The sequence below is a fragment of the Ambystoma mexicanum genome, chromosome 6p, assembly GCF_040938575.1.
Source record: "Ambystoma mexicanum isolate Mex_15411 chromosome 6p, UKY_AmexF1_1, whole genome shotgun sequence".
NCBI lineage: Eukaryota > Metazoa > Chordata > Amphibia > Caudata > Ambystomatidae > Ambystoma > Ambystoma mexicanum.
The window spans coordinates 265,758,096-265,780,753 of record NC_090935.1 but is presented as its reverse complement, the minus strand read 5'-3'; positions in this window follow the sequence as shown (position 1 = coordinate 265,780,753).

Here is a 22,658-nt window from a genome sequence, read left to right as displayed (position 1 = left end):
GCTGTGTACGTGGATTTCAGGGGTGCGCGAGAAATTCTACACGCGATTGGCCTGGGTACGTGTATTACAGGGGTGCTGGGTACGTGTATTACAGGGGTGCGCGAGAAAATCTACACGCGATTGGCCTGGGTACGTGGATTTCAGGGGTGCGCGAGAAATCCTACATGCGATTGGGCCTGTGCGAGTGGGGCAGTGTATTACGTGGGTGTGCGGGAAGTTGAAGAGGTGAATTGCCAGTGTGGGTCCTCCCAGGTCTCCCCTCTACCCCCTCCACGACCTCTGCAGGCAGCCCACACCACAGGGGACTACCCTGCACCCCTGGTCATGTCCCGCAGGCAGCCCATCCACCATGGGCATGCCCCCCAGCCAAGCCACATGTCCCCTTGCACCCCCACCCCCCAGCAGGCCCCCACTCATGTCCCCTTGCACCCCCACCCCCCAGCAGGCCCCCACTCATGTCCCCCTGTACCCCCACCCCCCAGCACTGTGGGGCACCTGCCAGCAGGCCCCCAACCATGTCCCCTTGCACCCCCACCCCCCAGCAGGCCCCCACTCATGTCCCCTTGCACCCCCACCCCCCAGCACTGTGGGGCACCTGCCAGCAGGCCCCCAACCATGTCCCCTTGCACCCCCACCCCCCAGCAGGCCCCCACTCATGTCCCCCTGCACCCCCACCACCCAGCACTGTGGGGCACCTGCCAGCAGGCCCCCAACCATGTCCCCTTGCACCCCCACCCCCCAGCAGGCCCCCACTCATGTCCCCTTGCACCCCCACCCCCCAGCACTGTGGGGCACCTGCCAGCAGGCCCCCAACCATGTCCCCTTGCACCCCCACCCCCCAGCAGGCCCCCACTCATGTCCCCCTGCACCCCCACCCCCCAGCAGGCCCCCACTCATGTCCCCCTGCACCCCCACCCCCCAGCAGGCCCCAACTCATGTCCCCCTGCACCCCCACCCCCCAGCACTGTGGGGCACCTGCCAGCAGGCCCCCAACCATGTCCCCTTGCACCCCCACCCCCCAGCAGGCCCCCACTCATGTCCCCCTGCCCCCAGGTCCTGACGAAACGCAATCATGGCAGTAATGGGCAGCATACCCAGCACAAACACCCAGCCAAGGATTGCATCCACCCACATAGTAGATGCAATTACATGATACAACCCCAATGGCAAGTATGTAAATGAACACATGTCCGTCACACACACATACACAATGGGTGCAAGTGAATGTCAAAACCCATATCATGACATGCATGAAACCAATGAGAAAATACCACAAATGTAAGTAATAAATATATGTATTAAAGATGAAAATGAAGTAAAGAAATAAAACACACAACAATGGGGATGACAAAACAAATGGTCCATGTCCGAGAACTAATAGAAAAAATCAAAAAACAAAGGAATCCAAAAACGAATGTAGTCCAAAGCAAAATAATGGGGGGAAAAAATAAGGAAAAACCATTGCCTCATGGTGAACACAAATATAAATCCAACAAATGTTTTCCAAACATCAAACTATGTACAAGAATATCCCAGGGTCCATGAGCCCAACACCATAAATGAAACCTACTACTACTAACTAATAAAAAAAATATATACAGAAAAGTGGCCATTGTCCGAGCGGTCCAAAAAAAACTTAAAAAATAAAGGAAACCTAACACTAACTAACTAAAGAACTATATACAATGGCAGCGGGCAAGTCCTGCGGCTCACTCTGTGATGTTGCCGGCCAGGGCATCATCGAACTCCATGTCGATGTCCCGGAGGCGGGACTCTGTCCTGGCCCCGAGGTCTCGCAGGGACAACCCCGTGTCCACCTCAAACTCCCTGCGAGCTTCCTCGAGGCACTCAGCCCGCCTCAACGCCCGACGCTTGGAGAACTCCGCCCTGACCATGGTGAGCCGCTCCTCTTCCGCCCGCTGCCGCTCCGCACCTATCCGCTGGACCAACTGCTCCCACACGGAAGACACTGCCATCCCAGGGTTCTCCTGCCCTCCGGCCGATGCCTGCCCCTCTGATCTTGATGGCCCCGAGCCATGATGCCTTCCACGTCGAGCCTGCTGCTGCCTCCGACGCCACTGCCTCTGCCAGCACGACGGCATCCAGGCTGATGGAATCCACCGATGCCGTCGTGCACGTGCCCTGCCAGATGATGCCGGCACATCCTCCATCTGCAGGGGGACAGTTGCTGGTGTGTCCACACCTGCTGGACCTTCGACTCCCGACTGTGGCAGGGATGGGGTCCCCACCGAGCTGGCTGCGTTGGTCGGGGCAGGTCCACAGGGGGCCCTGGTGGCATCTGGGCCGGAAGACGGCATGGAGCACGACTGGCGCATAGCCTCCACAGAGGAGGAGAGGGTCGCCAGAAGGCCACACACATGTAGGAAACCCCCGACCATGGCGGCTCCCAAATGGTTCACGTACGCACGGTGCTCTTCGTGATGATGTGCATGCTCCTCCCGGGAAGCATGCACATCATCACGAATGCCAGCCGTGCGCAACGCGACACCAATCAGGACCCTCTCCACACGGCCAGGGGTCCCCTCGTCCGCAGGTAGAGGAGTGTCAGATGACATGGACATCTCCCCTACCTGCGGACGGGCCTGGGATGGGGCATCCCTGCTGGTGCATGGTGGTGCAGTCACAGTGTCAGGGACAGTGACATGCACAGGCACCTCCACGGCGACCTGTGCTGCCTCCTGCCCGTGGCACTGGACTGCACCACTTGCACCAGCGGGGATGCCCCCACCAGGCCCCATGTGTGGCTCAGTAGCGGCCTCCTCCCCCTCTGTGGAAACCACCAACCTGGATGTCTCCACGCCGTCTTCCGCCGGTGCAAGCCCCTGTGGGGGCTCACCCACCCCTTCCGCTGCAGCCGTGGCGGCATCCCCGCCGCTCTGCTCCACAGCGCCTTCTCCGCCCTCTTCTTCACTTGCCACTGTGTAGAGGGAGACATAGAACACAAGCATCAGGGTACTGTACAATGGTCCCCTAGACAGGAAGCAACAGCAGATGAGTGGCACTGTCATACATCACTTCCATCATGTCCCTCCACAACACATGGGTCAGTGCAGGCAAAACACATACAGTAACAGCCATGGCGCATGCCATGGACATTGGCATACATGACCAAGGGACTCATGATTCATACAATGTTGGTTTTAAACTCACATGCATCATGGGTCTTGCCATCACATGCACACACCTCACCGTAGTTCCATCCATCTGGCCTCGTACACCACAGACGCAGTGGATACAAGGATGACTAGGCTGCATCAGTGAATCTGAACATTGTCACAGACATGTGTCATGCATCCATGGCATTTACAAGTCACAGACACGCAGGTCAGGCACACACACATGGACACCATACGTGTACATGGGACCAGCACCCATCCCTCACCCCCACCCATGTCCAGGAACAGAGACTGCCATGCTTCCATGTGTCCATTCCGCACAGAGCCCCCCATGTTGCAATAGAACACATGCACCAACCATGTGGTTCACACATCACTGTACTCACATGCCTGACCATGATGTCCCTGCACACACACATACGTACATGGCCTATGTCACACATACAGGCAGGTATCAGACAACCAGCACACTGCAACATGCCCTGTCTCACACAGCAATGCTTGGCCACTTACCGGCCAACTCCAGATGGGTCTGCCTCCGAAGGATCTGGGCGTGGAGCGCTGGGTCTACGCGTTCCAGGACCCTCATCTGGATGTCACTCAGGCGTGCCCGGCCCCCCTCCGCGAGGCGCCGGGCCTTATTGAGGGTCCTGGACCTCAAGTCCTCCCAGCGCTTCTTGCTGTGCTTGATGTCGCGGGTTGCCACCCCCTCCGCGTTGATGGCAACCACTACATCGTCCCAGATCCTCTCCCGTCCTTCCTTGTTGGCGCGTGGTCTTCCGAAGAGGGCATCATAATGCCCCAGGACATGCTCCGCCAGGACACCAACTTCCTTCTCACTGAAGCTGGTGGCCCTCTGCCTCTCTGGCTGGGGGTCGCCACTGGTCTCAGATGGTGCTTGCCCCGACATGGCGACCCCCGAGGCAGGCGTGGGTGGGCAACTGGGTCCTGGGGCTGGGCTGTGGAGCGATGGTATCCCAGTCGGGAGTCTACTGTTCCAGCAGGGGTGGACACAGCAACTGGACCCCTGCAGATGGCTGATGTGCAGGCACCAAATGGCAGGGCACGGTGGCAGCAGGCAGGCAGGCAGCAGCAGATGGCACGTGGGAGGCTGCTCGGGGCACTGGGGGGCAGTGATTTGGCCTTCTGGGCAGGAGCGTGGTCTTCCGTGTGTATTCGCGTGGCCAGCTTGATACGGAGTGATTTGGCACGTGAAAAATCTGCACGTCAGCGTGTAATTCGAGGAAAGGCCCTTAGCGCAAAAGGGCGTCTGCACGCATACGCATTTTCATTGGACCAAAGGCCCTTAGCGTGTGAGCGCGTCTGTGACGTGACGTGCGAGGGTGTATCCCTCATTGCACGTGATGACAGAACACACGTGGATTTCAACCAATCGCGTGTGAAAGTTCACGGCACCCCGGAACACACGTACCCAGGCTAATCGCGTGTGGAACTACCCGCGCACCCGGAAACACACGTACCCAGCCCAATCGCGTGTAGATTTTCTCGCGCACCCCTGTAATACACGTACCCAGGCCAATCGCGTGTAGAATTTCTCGCGCACCCCTGAAATCCACGTACCCAGGCCAATCGCGTGTGGAACTACCCGCGCACCCGGAAACACACGTACCCAGGCTAATCGCGTGTGGAAAACTGCACGTCCGCGTGTATGCACGTCTGCATGTGACGTGACGCGCGCGTGCGTTTCCCTCAGCACGGGTTAAAGGTGAGCGGGCCCAGCAGTTCGCTGTACGTGCCTTCCGTGGAGACCGACGTGTGTTGCTGCTTCCAGTTGTTTCGCGCGCCATCTACTTCACAGCTCTCAAGGACGTATCTCTTCTTTTGGCGGGGGTATTGGCTACGCGTGTTTTTCTGCATCGCGCTAGTCAGACGGTGAGTCGCAAACGCTCCTTTTCCCACTGCGGGTGCCCCTGTGTATTGCACCCATTTTCGATGTCATCGTAGCCTGCGTGTCCCACGCGTACGCGTTATTCGTGTTACTGGGTGCCACCGCGTACTGCGGGAGGTTAAATCCACGCATGTAGGCTGCAGGGTTGCGTGCACGGTTTTACTGCAGTTTTGGGGTGCCTGAGCGTTGCGTGACCCGTCACCACATCACCGGGGTCATATACAGCCTTGCAGGTGCAGGGGGGCTGTTAACATCTTGCTTCCCACCCCCTTCACCCCAATTGCCCAGGTCAATTGTGCTGTACACCTCCCATTGGCACCACTCCATCTGTGCCAGCACTATTACATCTGTGCCATGGTTGGGAGGCCACCAAAGGTGAGGGGCGCCTCAGCTGGGCGTACTCCTCGTGGCGGGCGTGGTCGGGGACGTGGCCGTGGTGACCAGGGAGTAGGGGGACTCCAGGGTGTCCAGGGCAGCCACAGAGGGGGAAGAGGCAGGGGTGCGCCACTTGAGCACAATGTTGTGCCATGTGTTGGTGCAGCCATGCCACCACCCCCTGTGGTTCCGGGGGATGCAGCTCCTGCATCTGGCACTGGCACCCGTATGACCCGGCAGTCCGTTCCATCGACTGCCACGGGCCCAAGGGTAGCGGTAGCTGCAGGTGCAGCTGTGGACACCGCCACCCAGGCTCAGGGTCTGCCAGCGCAGGCTGCGTTGGCACTTGAAGAGCCCTTGGTAGATCTCCAACAGGCCAGGGGGGAAACCATAGGGGCACGCCGGGCTGCTCAGACCAAGACACGTGTCCCTGGGGCAGTCATGTCATCTGCTGCCCCGAACAGCCGGGTGTTGGCAAGTGCAGGGGCAGATGCACCCAACAGCACCCCGGTTGTGAGTCTGCCAACCAGGACCGTTGCGGCCAACCACCCTGCCACAGCTGATGTTGCTGCGCAGGGTCCATTAGTGGGCACCCAGCTGCCACTGACACAAGTCAGGCCTTTGGTCATCCCTCCACCTGCCACTCCCTCGGCTCAATCCACCGAACCCACTGGCCATACTGGTCAGGGCGGCATTAGCCAGCCAGGGTCTGCGCCACAGTCCAAGAGGAGGAAGGTTGCACCTGCAGCACAGGCTGGGACCCCACACACAGCCACGACCTCCTGCACGTCGAGGAAGAAGCCTTTCTGTAAGCAGGAACTGGACTTCCTCGTGGACTACGTGCGGGGACACAGCCGTGACATGCTAGTGGGTGCCAATAGTCAGACTACGGCTGCCCAACGTGACACCCACTGGAAGCATGTTGCGGAACATGTCAGTTCATTCAGCCATGAGGTGCGCACGGCGCAGGAGTGCAAAAAGCGCTGGAATGACATCAAGCGCAGCACTAAGGCTAAGCGTGCCTCAAATTACAACTTGACTCTGGTGACTGGCGGTGGGCCTGCACCAGAGGAGGAAGAACTCACTCCGCATGAGGCTCTCGTTGCGGAGTTCATACCACCAGAATTGGTCGAAGGTGTGGGAGAGATGCTGGACTTTGATGCCCAGTCCAGTGAGTGTTGATGCGTAGTTGTTGAGGACGTGTGTGTTTCATTTGTGGGATGTGTTGTGCATGATTGCTGCTACATGTGACGTGTACATGGTTCTGATGTGTAAGTAATGCAATGCTACCGTCATGCATGTCTCCTCTGCCTGCATGCGGGACTCCATGTGGGCATGCTCCCTTGCCCCTCCTCCGCCACTCTGCACCCCAGTTCCACCTTTGCACTGGTCTGCTACATTCTTGCCAATGTGTAGTTTCTTGTTCATGTGTCCTGTGTAGATGCTAACTTCCAGCTTAGAAACTGCCAGACATATGCCGTGTGGTACAGCCTTAGTACTCGATGCAGGGTATCCCACTTGTACTGTGCATGGGTCAGATGTCCCGCAGGGACATGAGTGCCCATTCATGCTCCATGTGCATTGCACGCATGCCCCTATGTGTCCTTGACTGGATGATCACTGTAATATGAGTCCTTGGTTACATACATTGCCTGCCATATTATCGGCCTCCCCATGTCAACTGTGGCTCAGTCCTGCGTTGCACACGTGTTTAGGCTCTGACAATTTGTGTGGCTCACAGGCCTCAGCCTGTTCAATGGCCAATGACTCTGTCCAACTCTTGTCGTGTCTTCTTCACACGTGGCCGGCCTCCGGATCTTCCATCATGTGTCCTGCCCACTGTCCCAGCATCATTTGCAGTGTTGTAATTTGAATCACATTAAGCTGTTGATGCCAGTCAACACTGCTTGTCAATACACAGGTGTATGGGCAGCCTTTTGATACCATGCTAGGCATCCCTGCTTTGGTACTGGGGTGGAGGGGTGCTTGGCTGCTAGACATGGTACACATTGAATACACAATGCACGTGATGTCTGAATTTGACATTGCACTGCCTTCACATTTCCTGGCACACACCATGGAGTGCTTGTACATGTAGGTAGTGAGTGGCGTACACATTTTCAGCACTGCATAGACCCACTTCCATGCAAACTGCCACCTTTCAACAGGTCTGATCACAGTAGCTATTCAAAGTAGACCCAGCATGCATGCCAGGTCACATGTTGTGTGTCACATGTCTGCCGGATGCCTTTGCTGTCGGTGTGTGTGTGTGTTGTGTGCTTCTGACATGTGTAGTGACCTTTTCCTCTCTATTTTTCAGGTGATGACGCAATGGATGCAGAGGATGGTGTTGTCATGCCAGACACAGGGTTGGTAAGACCACATCAACCCGGCACTAGTGGGGGTCGTGGGGTGGTAGGCCACGAAAACCCCCAAGTGCTGCAGTCCATCCTGTCTCTGGCTGCCTATGAGTCCAGCCTTGATGACGACTCTGACGTCCATGTTGAGTTGGATGAGCATCAAGTCCATGTGTCAGGGGTGAGTGATTCTGATGTGGACACTCCTCTGTCTGCGACACCTGCACTGAGGGATCAGACAGTCTTGGTTCCTCCGCCCGTGGTGGATCGGGACGCAGGGTCACCCTCCACACCAGTCACTGATGTGCCTGGGACATCACGTCGACGGGGGCATGTAGTCGTGCAGCCGCAGGCGGTGCCAACACAGCGAGGACCCCCGGTCCTTGGGTCCCGCAGGGGTCAAGCCCGGCAACGCGGTCGCCGCGCGCAACCGCTGTATACTGAGTGGGAGCAAGACATGACTGCCAATTCCGAACGGCAGGGGGCAGCAATGGAGAAGATCGCTGACAGCATGGAGCGTGTGGCCCGATCTGTGCTCCCCCCTGCTAGGCAGGTGCTTCTCCAGCAGCAGGCGGCACGGTCCACGGCCCGCTCGCTCAGGCTGGGCATGGCGGCCTCAGTCAGGGCACGCCAGGCTGAAATGTCGTCTCTGCGTCAAGCAATTGCTGCTCACGCAGAGGCGCACATGGATGCCCTGAGGGAGGAGTATGCCTCCCTCAGATCCACTCTGGGTGACCTTATGATGTCCCAGAGGCAGCAGGCAGAGGAGAGGTTTGCACAGCTTGAGCGCACCATCTCGGCTGAGCTACAGGCTTGCCAGGAGGTGCAGCGGTTGTCCAGCCAGGCCTTGCAGGAGGAACTCCGTGTTACACGTGCTACCTTGCAAGAGGAAGCTCGTGTATCACGTGAGGTTCTGCATGCAGACCTATGTAACATCGCCACACAGAACCAGGCTCACCTGTCCGGCAGACTTGCTGCCGACGAGGGGCAAGCTGCGGCTAGGCGTGGCCAGGCTACTGTGCCACGTCCTCCTTTCCAGGATGAGCCAGACTCGGACGACCATCTATCTCCCACATAGGTCGTGCTGTGCAGGCGTTGAGCCCATGGAGGTATTTTTTTTTGGCTCAGCATCATCGCATGTGGATGTTGAGCAGCACCCTGTACCTCCCCCCTCCTGGGTGCCTCCCCTCCCCCCCGGGTCGTATGTGGCCATTTTTGATTTTTCTTTTAGTTTAGTTAGTTAAGTTTCTGTTTGATAGTTAGTTTAAATAGGTAATGTAGGTTTTCCATAGTTAGTGTAATTAGTTAATAGTTGAGTTAGTTTAAAATTTGTAGTCTATTGTGCTTTCATGTGACAGTGCGGTGCCTTGTGGTTTTTGAAGGCATCCACTGTCTGTTCCAGCTGGGCCCTTCATGGTTGTCTTGTGTATGTGTTTGCTGCTTGGGTTCCTTGACTCACATATGCCACTCCTGCCTCCCTTATCCATGGGCTCGCAAGGATGGTTCGGTGTTACAGAATTTTACACAAGGGCTTTGGACTGTCATATCTGTGGCATGTCTGGTGCTTTGTGACTTGTGTTGACACCCCTAGTGGGGATGATTTAGGTGTAATTGTCCACTGTTCAGCTTTTGCTAGATGGGGTGTGTCATGATTAATGTGGACATTGATTGCTATGCATTGTGTATTATGTCTCATATCTTTCCTGTACACGTGCCTGTTGCAATTCATGCTGTAGATAGTGTTCCACAATTTGGAAGTCAAAGACGGACTGATGGTGTGATTTGTGATGTGACTCTCTGACATGGTCAAGTAATGAGATGCCTGATGAGACACACACAGATCACTTTGATGCATTAATCATTTGTTTCATGCACTTTCTGCAGGGGGATGAGGCACCAGAGCACCTTTGCCAGCAGACATGGCCCATTGGACGACGGAATTCCTGACCCGTTTGTTGGTGCCCACATGCACATGTGTGCACGAGCAGAGCCACAGTGATTGCAGACCCACATCCTAGAACTGCTGACATGTTCCAAGGAACTCCAGGCAAGGTGAGCATCACAGGGGGGCCACGACACAGCAAAGCTTGCACCAGGCGAGTTGCAAATGCAGGCTTAGTCACAGCACTGAGGGTGAGCTTAGACGAATATTGGTGTTGAAGCACACAATGCAGCTCAGATGCGTTTGTGGACTGATGGCTGTTGATAGTAGGGTTGTCTGGGACACATGCAGGGGCAGTGGCACATACCCTGCGGTACACCAAGGTTCATTGAGGCACCTGTATCAACCATGTAGCCTTCCGAGACATGGAAAGGGGCAGCTCACAGGGACATACAGCAAGGGACATACTTGGGTGCAGTGCATGTCTATTCCACGTACTTCATGATAAATGCACTGCCAACTTTGTTTTGGTCATGGTGGTACGCAACTTGCTCTGTAGTCATGGCTTGCCATATGGGTCTGTCTGCTTACCCAGGGAACATTGCATGTTGTGTGAATTGTGACACATTGGTGTTCCATTTGCCACGCACCCACCAGCGCTTGACTTACTGCATTGACTGTGTATGACCCGTCACAGGGGTGATGTTATATATGGGTACGAAGCATCGAGCACTGATTGTCTGTTTGTAGAGTAGTTTGTTGCTATGGGGCATGTTTTGTGTTGTGTTTTTGTGTAATTGGCACATACAGGTTGTTGACTGTGTCTCTCTTTGCAGCATTGCAGTGCTCCTGTAACCGGCCCTGAGAGTGCGCAGGCAGGAGGCCAGCACTCAAAACCAGAGCTAAGTGTCTTGTTGTTTTCCTTACAAACTGCCCTGCATAGGCTTGCTGTGGAGTGTACTGATGCATGGATGTATGTGTGGTCCTATTTGGTATGTTTTTTTCCCTAATCACCCATGATCCTATGCAATTATGAAACCTGTGCCCTCTACCCGGTGTTCCTGCTTCCCGTGCCTATCCAAGCAACGTTCCCTGACCCTCTTTCCCCACTGGGGTTGCGGATGCCTGTGTAAGCCCCGAACTTGCAGGCGCCAAAACCCTAGAGGGGGTGGTTGGTTCGTACCACTCCTGAGCCTGGACTACAGAAGGCCATGACAATGATGTCCAAGTTTGTTTGGATTGTGTATGTGTTCATGCAGGTTGTACATTTTCGTGCATTCCCTAGTTTCATGTGTCATTCCTCCTCCCCTCACCTGCCACTCATTCCAGTCATCCAGTGTGTCTACACCTGTCCCGACTGCATATCCCTGAACCTCATTCCCCACCATGATCTCAGGGGCCTGTGTGAGTTTGACCTTGCAGGCACCCGGGACATGGTGTGGGTGGTTGTTTCATGAGACTCCCGCGCCTGTACAGGGGACCTGTAACAGTACACATCCATTCATGGTGCATCATCCTATGTCATGTACCACACATGTCTCACATCCTGTCGTGACATTGTTCTGCTGTGCTACCTTGGTTGTTGCATCATTGTGGTAGTACTTGGCGTTTGTGAGGTACTGCTACGTCAAGTCATCTACTGGAGGGTGTTTGGGTTCGTTTTCATGCCTTGGATTTTGTGATTTTGGAAATGAGTGTGGATTCTGAGGGTTCAGGCATCTTTTTACACACAAGGTGGGAGATGGACACGAAGGGTAAAGGTGATCCTGTGGCCAGGTGGAAATGAGGGTTGGAGGCTCCATGACCCAGGTGCAGTTGTTCAGTGGGTCATGGTCATTTGCGCGGGAGGGGGGGGTTGTTGTTGATAGTTGCATTGCCCTGCAGTGTGATGGGAACTCTGACATTGTAATGTTGTTGTCCTATGTACATGTTGTGTTCTGCTGATCAATGCCTGTTCATGTGTTGTGTTTTCCTTTCAGGTGCGAGGGGATAGTTGTGGTTTGACATGCTGGGGTGTACACATGGTGGATGTTCACATGTGATGTGTAGGGAACACTGATGGTCACTTGAGTGCACATGCATATGTGGAGTGCATGTCCCTGCAGAACCACACACTTGCACTCGGATGCACTCCATGTACTCCCACCCTTGCATATCCACGTGTACACTGTTTGCCTTCTGGTGCCCACTGTGTCCCGGCAGCACATGTTCTGTGACCGATTATGGTTCCAGTACATGCCTAATTTGATGTTTGATGTAGTCTGTCACTTAGATGTGATGCTCAGGGTGTGCATCACACACAATGGCTGTTCACTGTGCTGTGCGCTGAGCAGTGTGATGCAGGAGTGGGACACTGCACACATGAGCTGCAGTGTTGATTTTGCAATGCATAATGTGCATATAGACAGGCATTCATTGTGATGTTACGTCTACGACTGTTGCAATGCATTTGGAAACGACTTATTTTGGGTGGGACATTTTGTTGGTCTGTCATTTCATCTGATTCCGGGTCAGGCATCATTGTCCGATGCCACTGTACATTTAGGACATGGCAATGTGTACCTTATCGTTACTGCGTCGGTGTATGGGTATTGCTTGCCATGTCATGTTGATGTTTGGGAGGGTTTGACTGACATGACAGTGATGGCCATGGCCTGTTTTGCAGGTGTGTGTGATGCACACCTTGCATGTCCAGGTCATCCGCTTCTCAGAGCAACTAGCTGGGGGTAGGTTTCTCTCCGCAGCAGGGCCCTCCCCCTGGAACAGACTTCCTGCCTGACTTGAACTTGAGGGGAACCATCTCCAGTTCTGGAAGCACCTCAAGACCTTCCTCTTTGCTTCTGCTTACTCTCTGCCTCTCCCTTGCAGAATTCTTCACTGGAACTGCACAGGAGCTGCTACTGGGACACTCTCACCAACCTCGGTCCCTGGCCCAGCCACTGTCCACTTGCACTGCCACCCTGGCAACCCCTGCACTGCAGTACTGTCTCTCTATCCCTACAGCCTTCCCTTCCCAGCATTGTCTGCACTTACCTTTGCAGTTGCCACCAGGCGACCTATGTATTATTTTTTTGGCCTACTTCCCCTGTACTGGACTCCCCCCCACCCTTCCCCTTGCACTTTTCCCTTCCCCCTACCCCTGCACTTGCACAATCTCAATGACACCTGGCCTAGTAGTACCGTTCTCTGTGTTCCCTTGTTCCCCCCCCTGCCTCATTGCGCCTTGGAATACTTGTGTATGGCCCATGTCATGTCACATGTCATATGTGTGCATTTTGGTTGCACAGGATAGCTTGTGTTTAAGTAGCTAGGGATGCAGACGATGTGGCACTTCCATGGCAACTATCTCAGGGTGGTAGGGTTGTGACAGTTGACTGTCACTTTGTCATCATCGATTGTCACCTGGTATGTGCCACGCCTGTGTGCACTCCGCAGGGGTGGGAGTTTAGGTGAAAAATGTGGCCACAAGCTGGGTCCGGGCTTCCTCGCCACGGGCCCTGTCCCCTCCCATGGGCAGCGCCTGTGCCTGTGGTTGGGGATGTGGGGGCACCACCATGTCCACCGGGACGCCCTGCCGTGTTGCAACATTGTGCAGGACACATGCTGCCACAATGATCCTGCACACTACTGGTGGTGCATAGAGTAGTTGCCCACCAGAGCGGTCAAGGGAGCGGAAACGTGACTTGAGCACTCCGAATGTGCGCTCCACTATGCCCCTGGTTGCAATATGGACGGTGTTGTATCTTACCTGGGGTGGTGTGGTGGGGTTCCGGATTGGCGTCATCATGTGGTTGCTCAGAGGGTAGGCACTGTCCCCTGGGGAGGTGATAATAATTGAGATTATTAGGGTTGGGATATTTGTCTGTGTGTGACTTGCATGCATGTGCAAGGGCATTTGTACTGACCTAGGAGCCATGTGTCGCCATGCTGCCCAGCTTCCAGGGCCCGGCTCAGGGCGGACATTCTGTATATGAAACTGTCATGGGTGGAGCCAGGGTAGTTTGCATAGACAGAGGTGATGATTCCCTTTGCATCGCATACCACCTGTACATTGATGGAATGCCAGTGCTTGCGGTTTCGGTAGATGTGCTCAGTGGCCCTAGGTGGACGTAGGGCCACATGGGTGCAATCTATGGCACCGAGCACTTTGGGGAAGTGTGCCACCCTGAAAAAATCCAGGACAACGGCCTGCCTTTCTGCGGGTGTTCTGGGCATGTATATGTGCCTGCGGACTGAGGGGTGCGCTGTCATGATTGCCAGTACCTGGTGTAGGCAGCGTGACTGCATGGCCTGTGAGACCCCCCCCACTATGGCAGTGGTCCGCTGAATCGACCCAGTGGCCAACAAATTCAAGACATTGAGCAGCTTCTCCAAGGGGCTCAATGCTTGGGAGCAAAGGGTGGGGGATGTGAGGTCATCTTCCCACTCCCTGACCAGGTCTAGGATGATATGGGGTGGAAACCTATACCTGCCGTAGACCTGGTCGTCAGACATCCCAAAAAGGCTTGTCCGTGGTGCAAAAATGCGTGCCCTGGCTATTCTCCTCATGTCCCACGATCAGTGCAGCAACAAATGGGGCATTCATCGTCGCTGTATATACGCGTTTGTTATTTGCGCGCACTTTTATGCTGTCCGCGGGACGCCTCCGTGTGGGCGGACTCGTTGACGCCTGTGCACGTCTTTTGCCGTGCACGTGTTTCCCGTATTCGGGTGTCATCGCGTGTGATCGGAGGGGAGCGAGCGTACACGCGATTGGCCTGGGTACGTGGATTTCAGGGGTGCGCGAGAAATTCTACACGCGATTGGCCTGGGTACGTGTATAACAGGGGTGCGCGAGAAAATCTACACGCGATTGGGCTGGGTACGTGTGTTTCCGGGTGCGCGGGTAGTTCCACACGCGATTAGCCTGGGTACGTGTGTTCCGGGGTGCCGTGAACTTTCACACGCGATTGGTTGAAATCCACGTGTGTTCTGTCATCACGTGCAATGAGGGATACACCCTCGCACGTCACGTCACAGACGCGCTCACGCGCTGAGGGCCTTTGGTCCAATGAAAATGCGTATGCGTGCAGACGCGCTTACGCGCTAAGGGCCTTTCCTCGAATTACACGCTGACGTGCAGATTTTTCACGTGCCAAATCACTCCGTATCAAGCTGGCCACGCGAATACACACGGAAGACCACGCTCCTGCCCAGAAGGCCGAATCACTGCCCCCCAGTGCCCCGAGCAGCCTCCCACGTGCCATCTGCTGCTGCCTGCCTGCCTGCCTGCCTGCTGCCACCGTGCCCTGCCATTTGGTGCCTGCACATCAGCCATCTGCAGGGGTCCAGTTGCTGTGTCCACCCCTGCTGGAACAGTAGACTCCCGACTGGAATACCATCGCTCCACAGCCCAGCCCCAGGACCCAGTTGCCCACCCACGCCTGACTCGGGGGTCGCCATGTCGGGGCAAGCACCATCTGAGACCAGTGGCGACCCCCAGCCAGAGAGGCAGAGGGCCACCAGCTTCAGTGAGAAGGAAGTTGGTGTCCTGGTGGAGCATGTCCTGGGGCATTATGATGCCCTCTTCGGAAGACCACGCGCCAACAAGGAAGGACGGGAGAGGATCTGGGACGATGTAGTGGTTGCCATCAACGCGGAGGGGGTGGCAACCCGCGACATCAAGCACAGCAAGAAGCGCTGGGAGGACTTGAGGTCCAGGATCCTCAATAAGGCCCGGCGCCTCGCGGAGGGGGGCCGGGCACGCCTGAGTGACATCCAGATGAGGGTCCTGGAACGCGTAGACCCAGCGCTCCACGCCCAGATCCTTCGGAGGCAGACCCATCTGGAGTTGGCCGGTAAGTGGCCAAGCATTGCTGTGTGAGACAGGGCATGTTGCAGTGTGCTGGTTGTCTGATACCTGCCTGTATGTGTGACATAGGCCATGTACGTATGTGTGTGTGCAGGGACATCATGGTCAGGCATGTGAGTACAGTGATGTGTGAACCACATGGTTGGTGCATGTGTTCTATTGCAACATGGGGGGCTCTGTGCGGAATGGACACATGGAAGCATGGCAGTCTCTGTTCCTGGACATGGGTGGGGGTGAGGGATGGGTGCTGGTCCCATGAACACGTATGGTGTCCATGGGTGTGTGTCTGACCTGCGTGTCTGTGACTTGTAAATGCCATGGATGCATGACACATGTCTGTGACAATGTTCAGATTCACTGATGCAGCCTAGTCATCCTTGTATCCACTGCGTCTGTGGTGTACGAGGCCAGATGGATGGAACTACGGTGAGGTGTGTGCATGTGATGGCAAGACCCATGATGCATGTGAGTTTAAAACCAACATTGTATGAATCATGAGTCCCTTGGTCATGTATGCCAATGTCCATGGCATGCGCCATGGCTGTTACTGTATGTGTTTTGCCTGCACTGACCCATGTGTTGTGGAGGGACATGATGGAAGTGATGTATGACAATGCCACTCATCTGCTGTTGCTTCCTGTCTAGGGGACCATTGTACAGTACCCTGATGCTTGTGTTCTATGTCTCCCTCTACACAGTGGCAAGTGAAGAAGAGGGCAGAGAAGGCGCTGTGGAGCAGAGCGGCGGGGATGCCGCCACAGCTGCAGCGGAAGGGGTGGGTGAGCCCCCACAGGGGCTTGCACCGGCGGGAGACGGCGTGGAGACATCCAGGTTGGTGGTTTCCACAGAGGGGGAGGAGGCCGCTACTGAGCCACACATGGGGCCTGGTGGGGGCATCCCCGCTGGTGCAAGTGGTGCAGTCCAGGGCCAGGGGCAGGAGGCAGCACAGGTCGCCGTGGAGGTGCCTGTGCATGTCACTGTCCCTGACACTGTGACTGCACCACCATGCACCAGCAGGGATGCCCCATCCCAGGCCCGTCCGCAGGTAGGGGAGATGTCCATGTCATCTGACACTCCTCTACCTGCGGACGAGGGGACCCCTGGCCGTGTGGAGAGGGTCCTGATTGGTGTCGCGTTGCGCACGGCTGGCATTCGTGATGAGGTGCATGCTTCCCGGGAGGAGCATGCACATCATCACGAAGAGCACCGTGCGTACGTGAACCATTTGGGAGCCGCCATGGTCGGGGGTTTCCTACATGTGTGTGGCCTTCTGGCGACCCTCTCCTCCTCTGTGGAGGCTATGCGCCAGTCGTGCTCCATGCCGTCTTCCGGCCCAGATGCCACCAGGGCCCCCTGTGGACCTGCCCCGACCAACGCAGCCAGCTCAGTGGGGACCCCATCCCTGCCACAGTCGGGAGTCGAAGGTCCAGCAGGGGTGGACACACCAGCAACTGTCCCCCTGCAGATGGAGGATGTGCCGGCATCATCTGGCAGGGCACGTGCACAACGGCATCGGTGGATTCCATCAGCCTGGATGCTGTCGTGCTGGCAGAGGCAGTGGCGTCGGAGGCAGCAGCAGGCTCGACGTGGGAGGCATCATGGCTCGGGGCCATCAAGATCAGAGGGGCAGGCATCGGCCGGAGGGCAGGAGAACCCTGGGATGGCAGTGTCTTCCGTGTGGGAGCAGTTGGTCCAGCGGATAGGTGCGGAGCGGCAGCGGGCGGAAGAGGAGCGGCTCACCATGGTCAGGGCGGAGTTCTCCATGCGTCGGGCGTTGAGGCGGGCTGAGTGCCTCGAGGAAGCTCGCAGGGAGTTTGAGGTGGACACGGGGTTGTCCCTGCGAGACCTCGGGGCCAGGACAGAGTCCCGCCTCCGGGACATCGACATGGAGTTCGATGATGCCCTGGCCGGCAACATCACAGAGTGAGCCGCAGGACTTGCCCGCTGCCATTGTATATAGTTCTTTAGTTAGTTAGTGTTAGGTTTCCTTTATTTTTTAAGTTTTTTTTGGACCGCTCGGACAATGGCCACTTTTCTGTATATATTTTTTTTATTAGTTAGTAGTAGTAGGTTTCATTTATGGTGTTGGGCTCATGGACCCTGGGATATTCTTGTACATAGTTTGATGTTTGGAAAACATTTGTTGGATTTATATTTGTGTTCACCATGAGGCAATGGTTTTTCCTTATTTTTTCCCCCCATTATTTTGCTTTGGACTACATTCGTTTTTGGATTCCTTTGTTTTTTGATTTTTTCTATTAGTTCTCGGACATGGACCATTTGTTTTGTCATCCCCATTGTTGTGTGTTTTATTTCTTTACTTCATTTTCATCTTTAATACATATATTTATTACTTACATTTGTGGTATTTTCTCATTGGTTTCATGCATGTCATGATATGGGTTTTGACATTCACTTGCACCCATTGTGTATGTGTGTGTGACGGACATGTGTTCATTTACATACTTGCCATTGGGGTTGTATCATGTAATTGCATCTACTATGTGGGTGGATGCAATCCTTGGCTGGGTGTTTGTGCTGGGTATGCTGCCCATTACTGCCATGATTGCGTTTCGTCAGGACCTGGGGGCAGGGGGACATGAGTGGGGGCCTGCTGGGGGGTGGGGGTGCAAGGGGACATGGTTGGGGGCCTGCTGGCAGGTGCCCCACAGTGCTGGGGGCTGGGGGTGCAGGGGGACATGAGTGGGGGCCTGCTGGGGGGTGGGGGTGCAGGGGGACATGAGTGGGGGCCTGCTGGGGGGTGGGGGTGCAGGGGGACATGGTTGGGGGCCTGCTGGCAGGTGCCCCACAGTGCTGGGGGGTGGGGGTGCAGGGGGACATGAGTGGGGGCCTGCTGGGGGGTGGGGGTGCAAGGGGACATGAGTGGGGGCCTGCTGGGGGGTGGGGGTGCAAGGGGACATGGTTGGGGGCCTGCTGGCAGGTGCCCCACAGTGCTGGGGGGTGGGGGTGCAAGGGGACATGAGTGGGGGCCTGCTGGGGGGTGGGGGTGCAAGGGGACATGGTTGGGGGCCTGCTGGCAGGTGCCCCACAGTGCTGGGGTTGGGGGTGCAGGGGGACATGAGTGGGGGCCTGCTGGGGGGTGGGGGTGCAAGGGGACATGAGTGGGGGCCTGCTGGGGGGTGGGGGTGCAAGGGGACATGGTTGGGGGCCTGCTGGCAGGTGCCCCACAGTGCTGGGGGGTGGGGGTGCAAGGGGACATGAGTGGGGGCCTGCTGGGGGGTGGGGGTGCAAGGGGACATGGTTGGGGGCCTGCTGGCAGGTGCCCCACAGTGCTGGGGGGTGGGGGTGCAGGGGGACATGAGTGGGGGCCTGCTGGGGGGTGGGGGTGCAAGGGGACATGGTTGGGGGCCTGCTGGCAGGTGCCCCACAGTGCTGGGGGGTGGGGGTGCAAGGGGACATGGTTGGGGGCCTGCTGGCAGGTGCCCCACAGTGCTGGGGGGTGGGGGTGCAGGGGGACATGAGTGGGGGCCTGCTGGGGGGTGGGGGTGCAAGGGGACATGGTTGGGGGCCTGCTGGCAGGTGCCCAACACTGCTGGGGGGTGGGGGTGCAAGGGGACATGAGTGGGACATGGTTGGGGGCCTGCTGGCAGGTGCCCCACGGTGCTGGGGGGTGGGGGTGCAAGGGGACATGTGGCTTGGCTGGGGGGCATGCCCATGGTGGATGGGCTGCCTGCGGGACATGACCAGGGGTGCAGGGTAGTCCCCTGTGGTGTGGGCTGCCTGCACAGGTCGTGGAGGGGGTAGAGGGGAGACCTGGGAGGACCCACACTGGCAATTCACCTCTTCAACTTCCCGCACACCCACGTAATACACTGCCCCACTCGCACAGGCCCAATCGCGTGTAGGATTTCTCGCGCACCCCTGTAATACACGTACCCAGGCCAATCGCGTGTATAATTTCTTGCGCACCCCCGGAATACACGTACCTAGGCCAATCGCGTGTAGCATTTCTCGCGCACCCCTGAAATCCACGTACCCAGCCCAATCGCGTGTAGATTTTCTCGCGCACCCCTGTAATACACGTACCCAGGCCAATCGCGTGTAGCATTTCTCGCGCACCCCTGAAATCCACGTACCCAGCCCAATCGCGTGTAGATTTTCTCGCGCACCCCTGTAATAGACGTACCCAGGCCAATCGCGTGTAGCATTTCTCGCGCACCCCTGAAATCCACGTACCCAGACCAATCGCGTGTAGATTTTCTCGCGCACCCCTGTAATACACGTACCCAGGCCAATCGCGTGTAGAATTTCTCGCGCACCCCTGAAATCCACGTACCCCGCTCAATCGCGTATTTAACTTCCCGCGTGCCACTTTTTTGATGCGCTGGGACTCTACCGCCTGCCTTCGTGTGGCGGCCGTGTTTCAGCTTGTGCGTGTCTTTGGCTGTGCGTGGCTTTGCCCTATTCAATTCCATGAATACGTGTGGTTCGAGTGCGTGTTGGCGTTCCGTCTGCTTCCCTGCAGTACATCCCCAGTTACGCCCTTATTTTCGCGTGTTGTTCCCCATTCCGCGCGTTACGCCCCATGTCCCGCCCACTTTCTGGTGTGTGCGCTGAGGTTGTGCGCTTTCACTGTGCGTGTCGCGCACGCCTTTCGCGATGTTGCAGTGACTTGTGCGCCATGCACGGGTTTGGCGCACATCCCGCGGTGAACACGCGCAGGGACTTCCATGAATCGCACGCGTGCGCGTGCGCCTGTTTTTTTCCGCTTGCGCATGCTTGCGCGAAGATTTTCGGCGCACGTTTGTTCCATGAATCGGCCCCTTAATCACACGATTACAGCAGCCACTATTTTCAAACATCAGAATATTCCTAGTTATTAAATCATACCACAACTCCCTTACTCTCTTACTAACAGCAGTACTGCTAAACACAGTATACTATCAATAATGTATTACCCATTGCCCATCACATGAATATATTTATTTTATGCAACACAACCCAATTTCAATGTCATATTTACCCAACCCCATAACACCTATGCAGCTTTTTACTCTTACAACCTTCCTAATCATACACATATCATGCACATATCATCCCACTACACAATCACACAGAACTATATTCATCTCTACAAAATCACCCACATATCATTGCATAACACATGCATAGAGATTCCACAACTTTGAAACACAAACCTTCTGTTTTCCCAACAGACAGAACAGAATGCCTTATAAAAACCAACGCCATAGAAAACAAAGAAAGTATAGAGCAGATAAAAATAAGAACAAGCCATATAGTAATCCGCCTCTAAAACAATGTATAGAACACAATGAAACAGAACAGTTAGTAAAATCTTGCAATGAAAGTAAACCAGCCAGCACCAGTCAGCCCCTCTTGCAAAAATTAAAAGTAAAGAAAACAAATAAAAGTATACCTATTAAAGAACCTAACACTATATCTACCAATATTAATATAGCCACAGTTAAAACATTCCAGAAAATCAATTTTACAAAACAATTTCTCCACAGTAGAGCTCTTAACAATCTCATAATAAAATCTAAAAAGTCACGTTCTATGCTCAAAAACTACCACAGAAAACTAAGCTCTATGTCACAGCACATTTCTACCAAAGAAAATGTTGTTTATATTCATTTTAAACAAAATAAAAATACTAACTAAATGAATCAATAAATTACAAAAAGTACATGAGCAATGTCTATATACATAACTTAATAAACTTCTGTGAAGGTGAATGGTTTTACACAAGCAGCACGGAAACCATATTTCAATGAAGAGGTTTATAAACTAGAACAAATAAATCCATTTGCCATATATAATGATGGGGAGGGTATAAAGGGGTAGGAGACACCATTATGGCAAAATAAACTCTTATAGAAAAAACTTACACATAACACGTATAACCAAATGTTACTTTTGTCCCAAAAAAGTCCACTATACAAATGGACATTCAGCTGGATATGTAACATACGCTTGCAATCCTTCAAATTACTATTACATTTCTTCAATCGCTATGTGAAACCAAAAGACAAAAGTAGAATCAAAACTTTACTAACCATGGACTACTGCCCAGTACGCATCCATACCAGACTGCAAGAACATCCATTAGCCTGCATTTTAGGAACTGTTGCAAAAGCAACTTCCAGCATATCAAAATGTTAACAACACACTTGGGCTTCATTATGAGGTTGGAGGTAGCCTTGCCGTGTTTACCGGCAAGGCTACCACCAAACTCGCATCTGGGTCCAGCACCCGTGAAAGTGGAATTACCTGGTCATTCCGACCTCAGTGGACCGGTAATTCCCCTTGTGTGGTGCCGGGCCAGGTACTTCCCCATTCCCATTTGAGCCCCCAATGGGAAAGGGGAGGGTGGTAGCAACAGTACGGTCAATAACGGTACCATTGATACGATCATGGTCAGACCGGTGGCTGCAAGGGCACCCGCGAGCAGAACCCCTAGTATGGCGGTATGGTAGCAACAGTGCTGGTAGCGATACCGGTCCTGTTGTTGCCTTACCGCCATACTGAGGCCCACTATTCTGCTATACTAAACCTAGTGCATAGATTAGACTATGCAAAAAGCCCTGCTCTAGAACTGCAGACATTAAATAATATTCTCATACATGGAACAGCCAAAGAACTCCATAAAAAAATAGAACACATTTAAACTAATTATTTTGGAACTGAAGTTGTCTGTAACTTTAGAAAACATTAGCGAAAATGTCACAAACACCAACCTCCTTACATAGAAAAAAGAAATAACAAAGTTTCAAAACACATCTGCTAAAATTCCAGACAAAGTGTGTGTCTGCTGTCGCAGAAATGTTCATAAAAGAGCACAGAATTAGACTATATGGCCTACAGAATAGAGGACAAAGAGGAATCCCAAAGTTTCCAATCAGCTTTATATCTAAAAGCAGAAAATAAATACAAAATAACTGACCCCTCAATAGTTTGTACGTACTGCAATAAAAATCTTGACAATACCCAAATGCCATCACAGGCTATCGCTAATAACTTAGAAATCTTCCAATTTCCAAAAGCTCTCCACCAGCTTAACTTACATGAGAGCATTATAATCCAAACAGCCATAATATGCCTCCAAACTAAAACTGGCAAATTGCCTCCATCCGAGTTACTAAAAGGCAATCAAGGTAACGTAGTA